Raw genomic sequence first — 11,363 nt, 5'->3', positions numbered from 1 at the left:
CACGGGCTCTGAAGGTCTGGCACTGTATACTGGACCTTCAGATCGCATTCGCCAGTAACGTCACTGGCTGCATGCACTCTGAATATCTCCTAAACTGTGCAAGTTTAGGAGGTATTCACAGTACTTACTTATGCCTTACTATAGGCTTGCCTGTAGGTACAAGTGGTAGTACAGAGTTTACTATCACTTTAAAGTTTTTTCAGTTCTGTCCATTTCTAGGGCTAAGAGGCAAACTATTGGAGGAAAAAAAGGCATGTGGCGTGGGCACTGCCATGGGAGAAAATTCCACTGCAAAAAGAGCATTTTTTTGCAAACCAAAATGAATCAGCTTGGCTTGGCGTCTTAATTGTTCATGTAAGGCAAGCTAATCGTACAAGAAAATAATTGCACAGCCCACTATGCATTGACCGTGTATGCTTTCACTGCAACTGTCTTTGAAATCTGTACTGTTCCATGGCACCACATTCAGCTTTAAGGCACCCTGAGCATGTTATTTACAGAGTTTCAATGTTTTGCTCAAAGCCATGTAAAAATACCCACTCTCCATTGTATAGTATTTTAATCTTTGACTATATTTAGCAGCGACAAATGCTTTTCCATCAAACAGTAATAGGCCTGCTCTGGCAGATAGAAATCGGCTAGTAGATTTCTGAGGCTGTCCCCGTTCTTGTTGGTGTAAAGCCACTGGCCAATTTTTATCAAGCTGTCATTAGGAATTAGGAGACCACAGATGGTAAACCAGTGTAAAACCAGGGGCAGCTAATCCATTAACCTCCCTGGCGGTATGATTATTTCAGATTCTAGGTGCTGAAAGCAGTACCATTATTCTGCATGGAAATTTGGCATTTTATATTGTAGGCCTGTAATTCTTAAGCCGCGTACACACGGGCGGACTGTATGGCCAACTTAGTCCGTCGAAACACATTTCAGCAGACAGTCCGCTCGTGTGTGGGCTTCAGCGGACGTTTTCAGCGTGCAGTCTGGCGTACTAAGGCCGCGTACACATGGGCGGATTGTATGGCCTACTTAGTCCGTCATACAATCCGACGGACAGTCCGTCATACTTTCGAATGAACGGACTTGACCACACACGGATGCACAAACAGTCCGTCGAAAGCTTGCGCGATGACGTGTACAGCACGTACGACGGGACTAGAAATAGGAAGTCCAATACACAGCAATGCAACCTTCCGCCGTGTAAATCCTTTCTGAGCATGCGCCATTCTTAGTCCGTCGAACTAGCCTACTCACGAGCGGATTGTCCGCTGAAACCAAAGTATGACGGACAATATTACGGAAATTCCGAAATACTTATTCCGCCAGACTGCACGCTGAAAAAGTCCGCTGAAGCCCACACACGAGTGGACTGTCCGCTGAAATGTGTTTCGACGGACTAAGTAGGCCATACAATCCGCCCGTGTGTACGCGGCTTAAGTATTTCGGAATTTCCGTAATACTGTCCGTCATACTTTGGTTTCAGCGGACAATCCGCTCGTGAGTAGGCTAGTTCGACGGACTAAGAATGGCACATGCTCAGAAAGGATTTACACGGCGAAAGGTTGCATTGCTGTGTATTGGACTTCCTATTTCTAGTCCCGTCGTACGTGCTGTACACGTCATCGCGCAAGCTTTCGACGGACTGTTTGTGCATTCGTGTGTGGTCAAGTCCGTTCATTCCAAAGTAGGACGGACTGTCCGTCGGATTGTATGACGGACTAAGTAGGCCATACAATCCGCCCGTGTGTACGCGGCCTAATTCGGATTTTTCTAAATATTGTCCGTCATACTTTGGTTTCAGCGGACAATCCGCTCGTCAGTAGGCTAGTTCGACGGACTAAGAATGGCGCATGCTCAGAAAGGATTTACACGGCGAAAGGTTGCATTGCTGTGTATTGGACTTCCTATTTCTAGTCCCGTCGTACGTGCTGTACACGTCATCGCGCAAGCTTTCGACGGACTGTTTGTGCATCCGTGTGTGGTCAAGTCCGTTCATTCGAAAGTAGGACGGACTGTCCGTTGGATTGTATGGCGGACTAAGTAGGCCATACAATCCGCCCGTGTGTACGCGGCTTTAGAAATAATTCACTTAAATCTGTCCAAACAAGAGTCTAATAGACATCCCGTGTATGATAAAATATGAAATATGAAATCATAAATTATAATATATATATATATATATATATATATATATATATATATATATATATATATATATATATATAAAAATAACTATAAATAATTATAACAAATAATAATAAAAATTATTCAATAATGTAATCAAATCAAAAACACTGAAATGTGCTGAGTTTCAGAATTGTCGTTGTCATTACTTTTAGTGTTTGATGTCGAATTTCCCCACTAATTACTATCGCTCAATTCCAATTTACTATCGCTGTTTTCTAGCTAGTCTATAACCACTTTTGATGTAAACTGACATTTTTTGGTTGCTATGGACAATCTCCAGTTTCCTGGCATAAAGAACACTATTTATAATATAAAACTGCATGCAGGACATTGGACAATCCACTAGGGAGAAAGGGGATGTGTAATTATTTGATACAGTACTGTAATCTGTAAGATTACAGTATACTGTATCTATACTGTGTTTTTTACTTTTTGAATTTGACGCCGAACTCCGTCACAGATCGAGCGAGACACGGCAGCTCGTTGATCACAGCGGGGAGACATCGCTGGATCCAGGGGACAAGGTAAGTAACCCCCTACATGGATCCAGCTATGCGATCCCAAATCTGGCTCGGGAATACCGCGAGCCAGACTCGGGAATACCTCCAGGGAAGCTACGGGAGCACGGGCGCCCCCCTATCCATGCATTCGGCTCCCATGTAGGATGCCGGATGTATGGATTACAATCGGGGGCTCGGGCACAGAGCACTGGCTATGAGCCCACCCTGGTGTGTTACAATAACGAATGAATATCCTACAATCAGGAAGCGGGAATGAGACCCATTTGCAGATTGACCAAAAGGAGAAGCATGAGGATTGGCTGCTGAGGAGGATGGAGGAGACAGAAGCCGCTGTGATGACTGCCGGGGAAGAGGAAGCCGTCTGTAATAGCCATTGCCCATAACGCCCATCGCCTGTGATGTTTACTGCCCGTGGTGAAGCGATGCCTGCCATAGATGAGGTAAGTGCATCGGACCCAACCAACAATGCTGTGGGTGCACTGTTTGTCACCCCCCCCCCCCCCAAAAAAAATACCACCAGCTGCCACTGTGTAAAACTAGACAGCAGCCTTTTTACTAGAAAAGTGAGAGCGCAGATGACAGCTGTGAGAAATTGACCAGCAATTTTAAATAACAAGGCTAGCATACTAAAGATAAAAGCCACTGACTGGGGCTTTACCGGAGGAGGTCAGCAGTGAACTGACCAGCAGCAGGATAGTTTAGATTGGGAATAATAGGCCGAAATGTATTAAAGTGTTACTAAACCCAGGACCCTGCATTCACTATATCTGGTTTGCCACAGTACACAGAACATGGAAATGCAATTCTTTTAGTAAGTGAAATCTGCGCAGCCGCAGGGGCTGTGGCGGGCGCATGCGCGGTAGCACACCTGCCTTTTCCGGATGACGTCACGTCGGCGCGTCTTTTGAGGATACTTTGTATCGTGTATCGCCGTTTCCTTAAACGCTGGCTGAGCGGGACTTGGTTTAGACCTAATGCCAGAATGATAGGTATGTTGGTATTTTGTGGCTTAGTATCTTTTTCTTTCTTTTGGCTACATATAGTATCTTCTTGGTGGCTGCATCTGTTTACTCCCCACTCTTTATTTTAGATTCCTTTAACTCTCGGTATTTGAAGGTAGCGCTGTTCCATCTGGAGTTCTCTATGGATGTGATCCCTAGCTGGGTATAAATAAATTGTACTGCAGGTCCGTGATCCGAGTATTGTGGTCTCATGATTTCCTGCTTCTCTCTTAGTATATTGGTGAGTTGGTGACATATATTTTGAGTGGTTTATCTACATTTTTTGTTCCAACGTCCTTACTTGTTAACTGGTGTGTTAAAATCAGTTAAAATTAATTTGTTCCATTTTCTATCTATACTCATTTTTCAGCGTGTTAGTCCAGTCTCTGTAACCTTTGGCAGAAGCATGTTTACATCCTTAGTGGGTACCATATGTCTTTTGGAACTTGTCCTATACATGGCATTGGTCTAGTTATCCCCATTTCTATAGACTCAGTAAGTCTGGGCTTATTATCACATATTTATCTCTGGTACTTCTCCTGATCCCCATGTAACGTATTCTTACGATGTTACACACGCCCCCATGGTGTTTCATACCTACTGTCTCCTTTTACACCGGTGTTTCGTTGTCTTTAAATCAAATTGTGCTGAGTCTTATGCTTTACTAAGTATTATATTGTTTTCAATTATTTTTCTATCATCTTCTTTTTTTGTTACTTTACTAGTCAGTCAAAACACCTCCAGAAGAAGCGTGAAGACACGCGAAACATGTCAAGCTTATGATAATCGTTCAACCCTCATTGATGTTTCGCAATTCTGGATTACCTACTATTTTATATCTTAAAGTGTTGTATAGTGTCTCTTCATTGAATATAATACCTATACCTTATTAGCGGTAACAAAAATTAGGGATGAGTTTTTCGATTACCGATGATTGATTTGTACTGACTATGTATTTTTTGTGTTTTTGTAAATAAAAATGTATAGTTTTTTAATTATGTTGTGGTAATTGTGCCTAGAAAGTCCATAGCCCCAAAAAAATAGGATTTTTATATACAGCTTACCTGTAAAATCCTTTTCTTGAGAGTACATCACGGGACACAGGAGCTTCATTACATAGTGGGTTATATAGGCACCTCTGGTGATTGGACACTGGTTGACCCCAATTAAGGAGAATTCCTCCCCTATATAGCCCCTCCCATATGGGAGGCACCTCAGTTTTGTAGCAAAGCAATAGGAAACCACGTAAAACCCAAGAGGGGCGGTAGCCCTGTGTCCCGTGATGTACTCTCAAGAAAAGGATTTTACAGGTAAGCTGTTTATAAAAATCCTATTTTCTTGATCATACATCACGGGACACAGGAGCTTCATTACATAGTAGGATGTGCCAAAGCAATGCTTAGATTGAGGGGAGGGAGACACAGAGCATAATTATAGACCGCCATGGGCCAGAGGACCTAAACTGCAGCCTGTAGTACACTGCGCCCAAAGGCGACATCCTCTTGCCCTCTGACATCCACCTGATAGAATCTGGTGAATGTGTGGACTGATGACCAAGTTGCAGCCTTACAGATCTGAGCCAGGGAGGCCTGGTGATGCACTGCCCAAGAAGCACTTACAGCCCTAGTAGAGTGCGCTTTCACCTGAAAAGTAGGGATTTTCCCTCTAACATTATAGGCCTGAGAAATAATCAGCCTGATCCACCTTGAGAGAGTGGATTTTGATGCCGCCTGGCCCTTCCTAGGGCCTTCCGGCAAAATAAATAAGCAATCAGTTTTCCTTATCTGAGCAGTTGCCTGAAGATATACACTGATTGCTCTAACCACATCCAAAGTGTGCAAAGATTCTTCTTCTGCGGACTGTGGGTCCGGAAAAAAGGATGGTAGGATTACATCTTGATTCAAATGGAATCCCGAAACCTCCTTAGGCAGAAAGGACCTGTTGGGGCGCATTACCACCCGGTTCTTATGAACAATTAGATACGGCTCTTTGCTGGAGAGAGCTGCTAGTTCTGACACTTCTCTAGCTGTGGAAATGGCCACCAAGAAAACCAATCTTTTGGTCAAAAGAACTAATGAAGCCAGATGCACAGGTTCAAAAGGTTGCCCCTGCAAAGCCGAGAGAACCAAATTTAAATCCCATGGGCATACCGGAGGTTTGACTGGCAGTCTTATCCGCATAGCCCCCTGGATGAAAGCCCACACCAGGGAATGTGATGCAAGTGGCTTCTGAAAAAAATACTGACAAGGCCGAAATCTGCACCTTGATAGTGCTTACGGCCAAATTAATTTCTAGGCCTGACTGGAGAGAGGCCAAGATCCTGCTAATGACATACTTTCTAGGATGCCATTCCCTGAGTTCACACCAGGAACATATGCCATCCAGATTTTGTAGTAAATAAGCCTGGAGGCCGGCTTTCTGGCATTAACCAGAGTAGAAAGGACTGGCCCCAAAAGCCCACGGTCTCTGAGAATGTGGGTCTCAGCAGTGAAACCATCAAATTCAGACTGTGTAAAGCAGAATGGTAAATTGGACCCTGCGAGAGCAAATCTGGTCGGAGAGGGAGGATCCATGGCCTGCCTACTGCCAATTTCATGATCCCTGCGTACCACGGTCCCCTGGGCCAAGCCGAGGCTACCAAATGGGACCGACTTTGTTTCCCTCTTGACTCTTCCCAGGACTGCGACAGAAGCAGGCACGGGGGGAAGGCATAAATTAGATTGTACTGATCCCAGGGAACTGTCAGAGCATCTGACCCCTGAGCGAGTGTATCTCTTGTTCTTGATACAAATTTGTCCAGTTTCCTGTTGAACCTGGATGCAAACAGATCTACGTCTGGAGTACCCTACCTGCGACATATGTCCAAAAACACGTCGAGGTACAGAGCCCATTCTCCTGGGCACAACTGCTGCCAATTTTCCACTCTTGGAATGAAGACTGCAGAAAGGCATGGAACATGCTTTTCTGCCCAGACAAGTATGCGATTCACCTCCTTTTGCGCTACCAGACTCCTGGTACCGCCCTGGTGATTGATATAGGCCACTGCTGTGGCATTGTCGGATTGAATCCGAACAGGAAGACCCCCGTAGTCTGGAAGACCACCTTATGAGAGCCATATAAACTGCCCGGATCTCCAAGACATTTATGGGCAATAGCTTCTCGATTGCAGACCATTTCCTCTGCGAGCACGTCTCCTCTAACACTGCTCCCCAGCCTGTCAGGCTGGCATCTGTCGTAATAATCTTCCATGGAAGAGGAAGAAAGGTTTGCCTTTCAGCAAATTCTCGGCTTGTAACCACCAAACGAGACTCCTGCGTGTCCCTGGGGATAGACACATAGGAAGATCCAAGGATTGGGGCTTCCTGTTCCAGGCCGCAAAGATGCATCTTTGCAGAGGCCTTGAGTGGAACTGGGCAAATGGAGCGGCCTCGAAGGAGGTGACCATTTTCCATAACATTCTCATGCACAATCGAATGGGGGAAGATCTTCTGCCCAGAATTAGGCGCACCAGATCCCCGATGGCCAAGGCTTTTGGCCTTGGAAGAAACACCTTGCCCTGAGCGGTGTCGATAAACATACCCAGGTATTTCAACCTGGTAGCAAGCTGTAGGGACGACTTTTCTAGGTTTATAATCCAACCTAGGCGTTCCAGTTGTTCTAGTGTTCTGGAAACACTGTGGTTCAGGAACGCTACCGTTTTCTCCATGAGAAGCAAGTCGTCTAGATAAGCCATGACGGCTATACCCTGAGCTCTTAGGCTTGCCAAGAGAGGGTCCAGAATCTTTGTGAAGACTCAAGGGGCCATAGCGAGCCCGAACGGCAAGGCCACAAATTGAAAATGGCGCCGCTCTACCACGAACCTTAGATACTTTTGGTGTGCGGGAAATATTGGCACATGGAGATATGCATCCTTGATATCTATTGATGCCATAAACTCTTCCCCTTGCAGGGAGGAGACCACAGTGCGAGCTGACTGCATTTGGAAGGACCGGATGCGTAGAAACCGGTTCAGATCTTTCAGATCCAGGATAGGTCTGACACTTCCATTTGGCTTCGGAACGGTGAAGAGATTCGAGTAAAAACCTGAACCCTGTTCTTTTGGGTCCAGTTCTACTATCACCCCTTGGGATAGTAAGTGATCTAAGGCCAGAAATAGTGGTTTTGTTTTATTGGATCCCCTGGATCCTTGACCTTAGAAAGCGAGAAGATGGAATCTTCTGAAACTCTAGCTTGTAGCCCAGAGATACCGAAGAGATCACCCACTTGTCCCGGATCTCTTCCTGCCAGGCTTCCGCAAACTGCCGAAGCCTTCCCCCCACTCGGCCGAGCGGGGGCGCCCCTTCACAAGCAAGTTTTTGGGCTCTGCTTGGCAGGCTTCCGCCCCCAAGCCTTTTTCTGCCCTTGGGCCCGGCCCTGAGCCTTTCCTGTAGAGGAGGGTTTGAGAAGGCCGTCGCCACTGCTTAGAGCTTGATGCTCCGGGAGAAAGAGAACGCCTAAATGACGGACGTTTGCTCTTTTTGACTGGAAGGAGAGTAGATTTACCCCCTGAAATCTTTTGGACGAATTTGTCTAATTCTTCTCCAAACAGACGTTCCCCTTTAAACGGGAACCCAATCAAATGCTTCTTGCATGACAGCTCAGCTGCCCAATTCTTTAGCCATAGGGCCCTTCGCATGTGTACCAACATGAGAGACAAACGTGATGCTTGTTGGACAGAATCCAAAATCGCATCAATCATGAAACACAGAATATGAGGTATTTCTGCATAATTTTCTACTTCCTCACTGGGAAGGAGTCCAAGCATCTGCTTAACCTGTTCCTTGAGGAACTGACACAACCCCACGGCTGCGACTGTAGGTTGCACCACAGAGCTAGTCATGGAAAGGGAGGCTTTTAATAAGGTTTCCAGCTTCTTATCAGTTGGATCTTTAAATACCTGCGCATTATCCAAAGGACAAGTCAGGTTTTTATTCACGCAAGAAATAGCCGCATCAACAGATGGGACCCTCCACTTCTTGGTGAAAGTTTCCTCCAGAGGATAATGCATAGAAAACCTTTTAGGAGGAGCAAACAGTTTATTGGGATGTCCCCAATCCTTATACAACAATTCATTCATTAAGGGATGAATTGGGAAGGAATAGGCAGTCTGTGGGGCTTTCCTGACTCCCAGGGAAGAAACAGAGGACTTAGCGACTTCAGCAGCAGGCATTCTGAATGTGGTATGCACCAATTCAGTATAATACTGCACCTGTTTTCTGAGCGCCTGGGAGGAGGGGACTCTCTCCTCTTCCTCTGATTCATCCGACTGCTCATGATCCCAGTACCAAGATAGGGATCTCTCCTCATTGTCAGAAGAATCATCTGAGAGAGGAATTTCAGCAGAGGGAGGGGATCTACCCCTTTTCCTGCTATCTTTCAGGGAAGCAGAAATAAAATTCATTATTCTCCCTTCAAAACCCTCCAATGTAGCCCTAAGGGAGTCTTCAGTGACATAAACCAGGGCTGGGACATTAAGAGAGGCTGCAAACCTGACAGGGGCACTGACTTGTTCTGAGAGGCTGGCCCCAGTCTTGCAGGGGGGGATGGTAACTTACAGGCACTTTTAGAACCCCCGGACCTAGGCGGTGATTTACCAGTGCTCTTGTTACCTCCCCCCGAGACCCTCTTATGAGGAGACATAGTCCTAAGCTGTAAAGCAGAGGTACTAGTACAAAGTGCAATCACTGTTGTGCTTAAAGTCTCACAATAATTATATATGCTTAAACTGCACAAACTGATACTGGGTAGGTGTCTAAGGTTTGCCTGGATCCAATCCTTTCGGATGCTTACTACCCACAGCTCCTGTGTCTCACACTTACAGCCCCCTGACGCTCTGGGCTTTTTAAAAAACTGCCACCTGGCGCCTGCGCAGTACAGCGCCGTGCACACTGACGTGCACAGCTCACAACCACACTCCCCCCTCCTCCATTAGGCCGTGCACGCGGACCGTGGAATACAGGGGGGAAAAGAAAACTCCATCGGAACTGCGTGGGACCCCCAGACTACGTGGGACCCCTGTATTACCTCTATTGTGGCAGGGACTGCAGTGAAGACGTGAGACAGCTGGAGAACCAGGCTTCACTGAGCGTGTGTACTGAAAAGGCATGTAAGCATGCATCAGGCTGCTCTTACTCCCTCTAGTGGTGGAAACCAGGTAAGACATACAACTACTCAAAAATTAAGAAATCCATCATATAATTATATATATATATAGGATTAACTTCCCTTACCTGTCCCCGCCGCAGGAATTGCTGAAACAGACAAATTGCAGCCTTCACCCATCACGGTGGGCAGTGTTAGCCAACCTTCAGGTTTATCTGGGGCTCTTTCTCGGAAGAGCCTCCTACCTGGACCATGTAAAAGACTCTGCCAGAAACTTTCATGCGCTCTGTGTAAACAGTACACCAAGTCTGGTTTTCCCAGAGCCCAGTCTTCCAATAGTAGAGGACTTACAGGCCAAACCTCGTTTCTTCGGCTGACGAGGCCCGGGTACCATACCATCTTGGGAGTCAAATATCGGCCCGAGATATGGATCCGGTTTGTTGTAGCCCTTAGGCCCCCGCAGGGACCTGCACAGAGCTAAAGTTTTACGTGACCAACCACCATAGACACTGGCGAAAAAACTGAGGTGCCTCCCATATGGGAGGGGTTATATAGGGGAGGAATTCTCCTTAATTGGGGTCAACCAGTGTCCAATCACCAGAGGTGCCTATATAACCCACTATGTAATGAAGCACCTGTGTCCCGTGATGTATGATCAAGAAAATTTCTTTCGAAAATGGGAGTTCAACCCTCATAGGAAACAGGCTCACCAAATGATGTTGCCATTCACTCTCGTGTTTGGCAAATAAGCTCAGAGATAGTGTTGACGAGCTGCTGTAAATGGCAAATGCCACACGTCACTGCTGTAAACGCCACAAACGCCATGCCTCCAATAGTGTAAAATCACTTAAGATGATGGATACATTAAAAAATATATTGCACATACATCAAAACAAATAAAGCAAGCCTTCATGTTACATGGTACAGGACATGCCGGGAGGCACTGTGTTACATTCCACTACTCCAGATCGCCTTCCCAGCCTCAGCATACAGTTGCTGTGTAGCCACACCCCGGCAACTGTATGTTGAGGCTGGGAAGGCGATCTGATGCTTAGCAAGTGAATGAGTGGGTTGACAGGTAGTTCCACCCCCTCTCCCCCCCCCCCCCCATCAAAACTTTCAATACCAAATCATTTGAATCTGGTATGGATTATAAGGGGAAACTCACACAAAAGACAAAAAAAAAGTGCCCCCCAAAATCAATACCAGACCCTTGAATCTGGAAAGATATAAAGGAGGAACGTTAGGCAAAAACAACAAAATTATTTGGGGTACCCCCCCACCAAGATCCATACCAGATCCTTAATCCAAGCGCAACCAGGAATGGGGGGGGGGACCTGCAGACGTGCTTATTGACTTTGGGTGGGTGGCATGGAAGGTGGCACCTCATTTCATTTTTTTTTTTTTGGTCTTTTTTTTTTTTTGGTCTTTTTTGTCAACCCTCTCTGACCCCAACTAAAAGAATTGTTTGCACTTTAGTGTTATATAAAACACAACGTAAGCTATCGTATGTACA

The sequence above is a fragment of the Lithobates pipiens genome, unplaced genomic scaffold (genome assembly GCF_037356315.1).
Source record: "Lithobates pipiens isolate NorthernLeopardFrog02 unplaced genomic scaffold, aLitPip1_a1.2 Scaffold_10, whole genome shotgun sequence".
NCBI lineage: Eukaryota > Metazoa > Chordata > Amphibia > Anura > Ranidae > Lithobates > Lithobates pipiens.
The sequence above is the reverse complement of the archived record's forward strand: the minus strand, read 5'-3'. Positions refer to the sequence as shown.